The sequence below is a fragment of the Myodes glareolus genome, chromosome 17 (genome assembly GCF_982192425.1).
Source record: "Myodes glareolus chromosome 17, mMyoGla1.1, whole genome shotgun sequence".
In the NCBI taxonomy this organism is placed as follows: Eukaryota; Metazoa; Chordata; class Mammalia; order Rodentia; family Cricetidae; genus Myodes; species Myodes glareolus.
In genome coordinates, this window is record NC_142042.1 from 15,544,753 (window position 1) to 15,552,915 (window position 8,163).

An 8,163-nucleotide genomic window follows, 5' to 3' on the forward strand; every position below is an offset into this window, starting at 1 on the left:
AGAGAAATTTTCAAAGTTTAAGTGTATGCATCCTTGACAAAGGTTTTCCCTTATAAAAGCTCATTCTAATGAAATAAAAAGACAAAACATACAAAGGCTATTGATTGAAATGTCATAATCCTGAAATTTTTCAAATAATCTACATGCTCATCAATGGAGAAAGGGTAACTATAATGCATCCTGTATCCATATGTGAAAATATCATTCAATAATGTTAAAATAGTATATACTTTTACAGTTTTGAATATATGTGATTATTATGAGGGATATGAAAGACCATTCATAATAAACATCAATTACAGCACAAAATATGGTAGAAAATATTTATGATTATGTATAATTTTTTTAATATGAGGAGAAAATATAACTTTGATTTATTATATTCTTATTTTCTAACTTCTAAGTTCTAAAATTAACACATATTTTCTTTTAATAATAAAAAGGATAATATTCTTTTCATTTAATTTTTGAAAAATTGATATCTCATTAAGATTTCATTTGTTTTTCAGGGATCCAAAATTCCGGGATGATTGTCTCTGCAGTCCTAGACAGTGGGAAAACTCCATAGCTGCACGTTCAGGACCCGCCACTAGGTGGTACACTGCTTTTCCAATGCTCCTTTCGGACATTTTAAGCTTAGTGAGCTATGCTTAACTGCGGTGACCCCAGGCAATATCCCAGCCCTGCGTTTGTTTTTCCTTCACGTAAAAATCGTTCGCATTCCCTGAATAGTTATTAACTTAATAGCCTTTCTTTTTTTAAAGTTTTCTTACAGTAGGCACTGAAACGTCCTGTATATGTAAGAGACAAAAATCGAAGTGGCAAAAGCCTGGTCAGTTGACAGTTTTGCATTTTGTCAACTTCCTAAACAAATTAAAACCGGTTTTCATAAAGCCGATTATTTCTCTATATTGCACGTCTTCAAAAGAAAAAGGGAAGGCTTGGCATTCTCCAAGCATATTTGAATCTCTAAGTGTTATTAATTATACATATATTTTACCTGTGGATTATTTGACTCTTAGAAGGAATGACAGTCCAAAGAATACGACCTAAGAAACACTGACGTCGACACCTTTGTTCCCAACTACATATGTCATCTGTCCTGTGTCCATATAGCCCAGAGCCACTAAATCACAGGTTGTCGATTGCTATTATGTAACCAGCATGGCCCTGAAATCTGTGGACGAATTTCCTGTACCTGAAGCCTTCCTCTCTGAGCTGTGCTAGTCTTAAGACAGGGGACTTAAGTAGATCCTCTCCTATTGGTGTCTGATTGCCCTCTGAACTAAACCCAATACAAGCAAGTACAAGAAGGTGCTTAGTCTCCTGGCCCCAGTTCATGTGAGATAATAGAGTTTCATATCCTTCAGGAAATCTGCTAAATATAGCAGCGTGGATTAACTCTAAGTTCATCAAGGAAAACTTTGGAAACAGAAACCCAGTACAGATCACCTCAGTCTCCCAGTAAATAGCAAAGTACACAAAACACTATGGGCCTTGTTACATATTTGAAGAATGAGTGATATCTTTAATAAGTGAATAGAATCATGTGCTTGTTAGTAAGATACTAGAAAGTGTATCTTAATTCTAACACCACATTTTAAACCTTGTTTAACATATGCTAATCATAAAATAACTTATTTTCTCAAAACTGTTTACAAGTTGATTCTTTGGTTCAGATATGAAGAAGGGTAGGAAATAGCTCTGTCTTCATAAAATGCAGAGTGCAACAATTAAAAATAACTTACATGGATTTAATGCTTCCTCAAGCGCTTTACTACTCAGTGTTCACAAGAACCCAAGGCTGACAGATGCACCCAGCTACTTGCTTTAAGTTTCTATAAAGTCATAGGTAGTACTCTTCTAAAACACATAGAAAATATAAAGAACAGTGATACCAGAGATGCCTTTGAAGACGCCATGCAGTGTTTACATGGTCTGTGGACCCTTTCCTTCTCTGAGTGGAAAATTATTCGCATTTCGTTTCTAACTTGGCTTCATTTTCATCTATATTTAACCATGTATCTTTGCTAAATAATAAACTCTACAGTTTTACAAATTGCTTATGCATTGAACCATGCTGCAAATGCAATATTTCCATCCACATCATCATGTCCCTTTCCGCCTAGCCTCAGTCACGTGGGTAGGATTCTCCACATATATGTTACATGCATGTACAGACACACGCACAAAGATAAACTCATTCAGCTACTTCATGAAACCAGCAGGCCAAAAGACTAGGCGTGGTGCAATGTTCTTTCAGAGGGTCTATGGGCCTAAGCTGAGGTTCTTTAAGGGATAGTTAAGGAAAGACAGCTAGACAATTCATGACCCATCCATTCACCCAGCGTTCCTGACAACAACTTTATTGGTTGTGAGATGAAAGCAAAGTTGCCCCACTATTGAAATCCTAGATCTTCTAAGCCTCTTAGCAGGCAAAGTATCTGTATATCTAGGAGATAAAAACATATGTTTTGAAAGTAGGGAAAAAAGAAATTCCTTAAAGGTACAGCGGGAAGCATGTTCTTGTGCCCTTTGGTCTTTCTCTCTGCACCCTTCCGTGCAGATGTGAGAGAAGTGACTCAGCAGCCACTCACATTTGCCTGACTTGGAAAGCCTGAGTGACATTCTCGCAACTTCACACTGTCACTATTTCCTCTACGTTCTGTTTCATATAAAAAATAGGAAGCCCTATCTCACACTGCCAAATTGAAGCTCTACTTGATAAAGCAATCATCAAAGATATTTGCTCTAAAATTATACCTGATGGCAGTTCTCTCCTTCATGGACGCTGGTAGAGAACATTGGTGCTGAACCTCAGTCACTAAGACAAATCTCTTTGGAGTTTAGTGTGCTCAGGAGTTCTGGTTCAGCATGTTTGCGAACTGCAGCAGTGCAAACCCATTCTGTGACCACCCACTTTCATTTCCTTCATGTTGGATCTTATGTGTATGAGTCTATGTTAAGAAGCATATGTCGACACTTCAAAGTACTTTTCAAAAGATTTGTCAAATCAAGGCTCAGCAGAATGACAGAAGACATGCAGACCAACTTCCTTGGCATTTTCCACAAGCATGATCGTCTACCTTTCACAGATGCCGAACATCTGCAAAGCCTATTGCCAAGAGTTATACACTCTAGTGAAGAAAACAGACTCACCAGATTCCTCTTCCCTGTGTCTGAGACTTAAAATGCTTAGGATCGAACATTGAGTACCAAGGTTAATGGGAACCTCTTCATGTCTACTGATTTTCATGAGCCCAGAAGGAATGTAAGGACAATTTGCACATCTCAGATGCCGAGGAACACCTCCTTCCTTAACTGTATGTAAAGGATTTCTGTTCTTTTTTAAAGTCTGTTCACCTTATTTTGCATAATTTAAAAATCTCTAAATTGCTAACTTTTTAGGAAAAAAGAAAGGTGGAGTGTTCTGAATTAGTTTGTGTGGTACAGTGAAAAGATAATGTGTTTAGGAACCACAAATATTGGTTCTAAGACACATGAGTTATGCGATCTTTGTCAAGTCATTTAACAGCTTTGAACACCATATTTTCCCTCTGAGGTACAGCCACAGGGGCCTGTTAGGCTCAAACAATAAAATGTTCTCCAGAAGTATCATGGGTAAAGGGCTTGCCACACCAGCCTGATGACATAGTTAAATCCTTGAAAATCACGGAAAGGTGGAAAGAGAGAAACAAATCCGTAAAGTTACTGTCTGACCTCCACAATACACCCCTGCACATCAGGTATACATAATAATGCTACATCTTTTTAAGGCCATGAAAGTTCAGCTGTAGTGGACCAAAGACATTCTCTGTCCTCACATAGTCATGCTATAGTGGATAAAAGAAAACATGATTTGCAATAGCAATAGAAGATATTGAGAAGAGACATAAAGTAGGATATGTAATTACCATTCTAACTGAAGATACAGAATTAAAGGGTCAGTGAATGAGGGGGAGGTGGTTCTTCAGGTTTGTAGTAAAGGGCATTATTCTGGGCAAGTCTTGAATTAACTAAAAATAGCCATGAAGATATCTGCTAACACACACACACACTCACACACATGTGCAAAAAGACAAAGATAAATAAAAGGCCAAAGACTAGAAGCTAGAGAGGGCCCAGGTGCCCAGGACACAGCACTTCCTTTACTATAATGGTATTTCCAGATGCCCATTCTGCGATAAAGTTATGCCACCTCTTCCTTCTCTTTGGACCAGTGGATCATGTCTCATGCTGTTTCTTTTAGAATCCCGTACAATGAATGTGCCCTCTCTCACTATTTTAACCTAAGCCTAGATTCTCCTCCACAAATATTTAATGTATCCTTGCTCTTGAAGTTGTTGCATTCTAAAGGATAGATACACAGCAGGACTTTACAGAAAACTATGAGTATGTTACTTTGATCCTCATGAAAGTCCTAGGGTGTAGCTATGAATTTGTTGCATATGCGGGAACATATTTGAAAGTCAATATCATCAAATTCAAGTGGCTAGAAGCTGAGTTGGTACTTGAATCAAATCCTTGCCACACACTATATTCCTCAGGTCAACTACTGTCTTCTGCTTCCTCTGGTATGAAGGTGGCGGGGGGAGTAGGTGAACACACAATCCCATCTAAGAAGCTATTGACATTTGATAGCGACCATGAAAGGAAGAATCAATTTTCCCGAAGGGCGTGAGCACTGGTGGTCCATCACATTCAAGAGCAGGTCAACACACCCAAGGGTATTTAGGCAATACAAACTGGATTTGATGTGTTTTTCTTCTTTTTCAGAACATAAAGTTGGAAGGTTCTCTAGCACTGGGTTTCTTCCTAACCCTTTAATGGACCCCCTATATCAAAATATCTCTTTCATTACTCCGTCCTGCCCTCAACTTGACCATGCCAATAGCTCATGTTTTAATATCCCCATTCCCTCCCCTCTAACCCATCCTGCCCCCAGTTTACCTAGGAGGAGATCTCATCTATTTCTTCTTCCCAGAGAGATCCATGCAGACCTCTTCGGGTCCTCCTTGTTACCTAGCTTCCCTGGGACTGTGGATTGCAGCCTGGTTATCCTTTGCTTTATTTCTAATGTACTCTTATGAGGGAAGACATCCCATGCAGGAACCCACAAGGATGGCCTCAGCTAAGATTCCTAGCAATAGTGGAAGGGTACCTGACCTGGCCTTCCCCTGTAATCAGGCTGGTAACTACCCTAATTGTCTTCATAGAGTCTTCATCCAGTAACTGATAAAAGCAGATGAAGAGATCCACAGTCAATCACTGGGTCAAGCTTTGGGAGTACAGTTGAAGAAAAGGAGGAAGGATTATATGAACAAGGGGGTGGGAGTCAAGATTATGATTGGGAAACCCACAGACAGCTGATTTGAGCTTATGGGAACTCATGTACTCATGGACAGACAGCTAGGGAATCAGCATGGGGCCAACCTAGACCCTCTACATCTGGGTGACAGTTGTATAACTTGGTCTGTGGGGCTCCTAGCAGTGGGACCTGTCTCTGGAACACGAGCTGACTCTTTGGAACTTATTTCCTATGGTGGGATGCCTTGTCCAGCCTTGATGCAAGATGTGGGGGGAGGAACTTGGTCCTGCCTCAACTTGATAAACCACGCTTTGTTGACTCCCATGGAAGGCCTTACCCTTTCTGAATGGAGACGAAGGAGGAATGGATTGGGGACTCGGGTAGAAGGGAGGCAGGGGAAGGAACAGGAAGAGAAGGGGGAGAAGAAACTGTGGTTGATATGCAAAATAGATAAATATTAAAATGAAAAAAATAGAGCATGAAGTTGGATTGGCAGAGAAGTGGATGTAGGTCTTGGAAGAGTTGGGGGGCATGAATACAATCAAAACACATTATATGAAATTCTGAAAGAATTTATTAAAATACTCTTTAAAAAATCAGTGGGCTAATTGAATATGACTGAATTTCAAACTAATAAGATTGTGTGGACTCCACGAAAAGGCCATGTACTTTGCATATTGTTTTCAAAGGAGTTGTGAGTTGCAGCTTTGATTAATTATATTAATTCTTAAATTTAGAATCAAACTGGAAACTGTTTAGTTCTTGGACTCCTTTCATGTTCTGCGCAAGCCTTCACTGGAAGCCTTGAAAATCATGTTTAGAAACTGAACTGTGTTTTCTTTCTAATCCCCTGGAGACCAACCCCGTGAACTTTATCCTGTGAGGATGATGAAAGAAATGAGTCAGGATATAATTGGGGTTTTGTTGTTGTTGTTTTGTTTTGTTTTGCTTTGCTTTGTTTTTCGTCTGAGTCAAGCCCATGAACTGTAGCTAACACTGGCGATCTTTAAAGCATTCTGAGGGAAGTTGGCAACTTATACACAGATGTAGCAGGAGAGGACAAGGAAGGCTACATCCACTTGAGGAGAGCCAGTACGTCTGGAACGGAGTGGTGAGGAGCTTTTACTGTCTTCGAGATCTGTCTGATAATCTTGTAAGAGGATTCCACCATATTTTCAAAGAAAAGGTTTTAATGAGCGTCTTGGGATGAGAGGTAAGACCTCAAGAGACATGTTCAAACTAAAAATGATGGCTATTGAGCAAGAACTGAATTCAGAAATAAAAGAACACTTTGTTTCCGTGAGCCCTCTCATGGAGCTGGAGAGAGCCAAATTGCTCAGTATAATAAAGAGATGAATATGCAGAGCCTGGGGTGGGAGGAAGGGCGGGTCCAGGAAGTCTATAGTCAGGGGGACAGGGAAGGCGACCACAGAAGTCCCAGGAGTACCACAGCTGAAAGGAAGCTTTGGAGGAGAGAAAAAAAAAAGATGATCAGATAGTTGTTACTGTACCACATGTGGCGGAATATCCCTTTCATCTCCCCTGTGGATTTTGTAGCTCTCACTAAGGCCTTTACAAAAGTAGACGTGAGGACCAGCAGCAAACAACGTGAAGTCACGGAGAAGTTCTTTGTCGGTGAAGACATACAATTCAAACCAAAGCTGCTCCGGGGAGAAGTCTGTTGTTTTCTGGGCTGACATAGTACATGAAGAAAGTGAAAAGAGATATTAACAGGCCTGGGTGAAGGACCAGGGTAATTTTATGAGGGGCCGCGAGAGCAATCTTAAACATTATACACCTTGCCTTGGTGCAAATAGGGAACAGTTAAAAGGATTTGAGGAGAGGAATGATATAATTGGGGTTATAATTTAGAATAATTATTTTGGCAGCAATTAAGAAAATGGGCTGGAGGAAGCAATGCAGGGGTCGAAGGAAACTGTGGCAATCCAGGAGAGATGCTGATGGCATGAACTGGTGAGCTGTGGGGAGAGGAAGAGAGGAGCACACATGCGCACACATGGGGAAGCTAACACTAAAAAGTCTCCATTGGTTACACATGGACCAGGGTTCGGATGTTCTTATAGCTGATGCGTTACAGAGATCTGGGAGCCCTCACTGGAGATAGAGCTCAATGATAGAGTCACGCCTATTATGTGCAAAGTCCAGGGTTTGGATTCTAGCACAATAAAAATAAAATTGTGTAAGATACATGATGCATGGAATTGTATTATATTTAATATAATTATAGAGAAAGAGAAGGATTGTGGACAAAACATCCTGGTTTGCATTGGACCAAGGGACTTCATGTGTTGGAACTTTCCAGAGAAGCCAAGAAAATACTAGGAAAACTAGGATGAGTTTAGGCGCCTTATTGGCACTAAAGTTGTAAGGACAGCATTCAGTTTCTAACTCGGGGTGAAGGCATCATTGATATGGGGAAAGCAAAAACAGACTTAGATACAAATGTTAAGAGGATCCTGAAGTCCAATTTTTAGTCATGTTGGGTATCAGGAGCCTATTGGATATCTAAAAAGAAATATCCAGCAGACAGGCAGACCATATTTTTTTTTTACATTCTAGTATTCAAGAGCTGTCTTTAAAATATAATTTAGAAAGCTACTAGGTCTCATGTATATGAATGGATAAGATTTCCCAGGGATAGTTTATTTAGAGAAAACAGAATCAGGGGGTGGGAGATGAAGAGAGAACCTAGGGAAACAGCAATATTTGCAACACATATAAAGTTCCCGAGAACAGTTATAATAGTAAGATTTAAAAAAAAAAAAAAAAAAACAAGAGAGTGCATAGTCTAGAAGTTAGGGCAAGACAGTATTTGAAGAAGCAAGCTCGGGTCA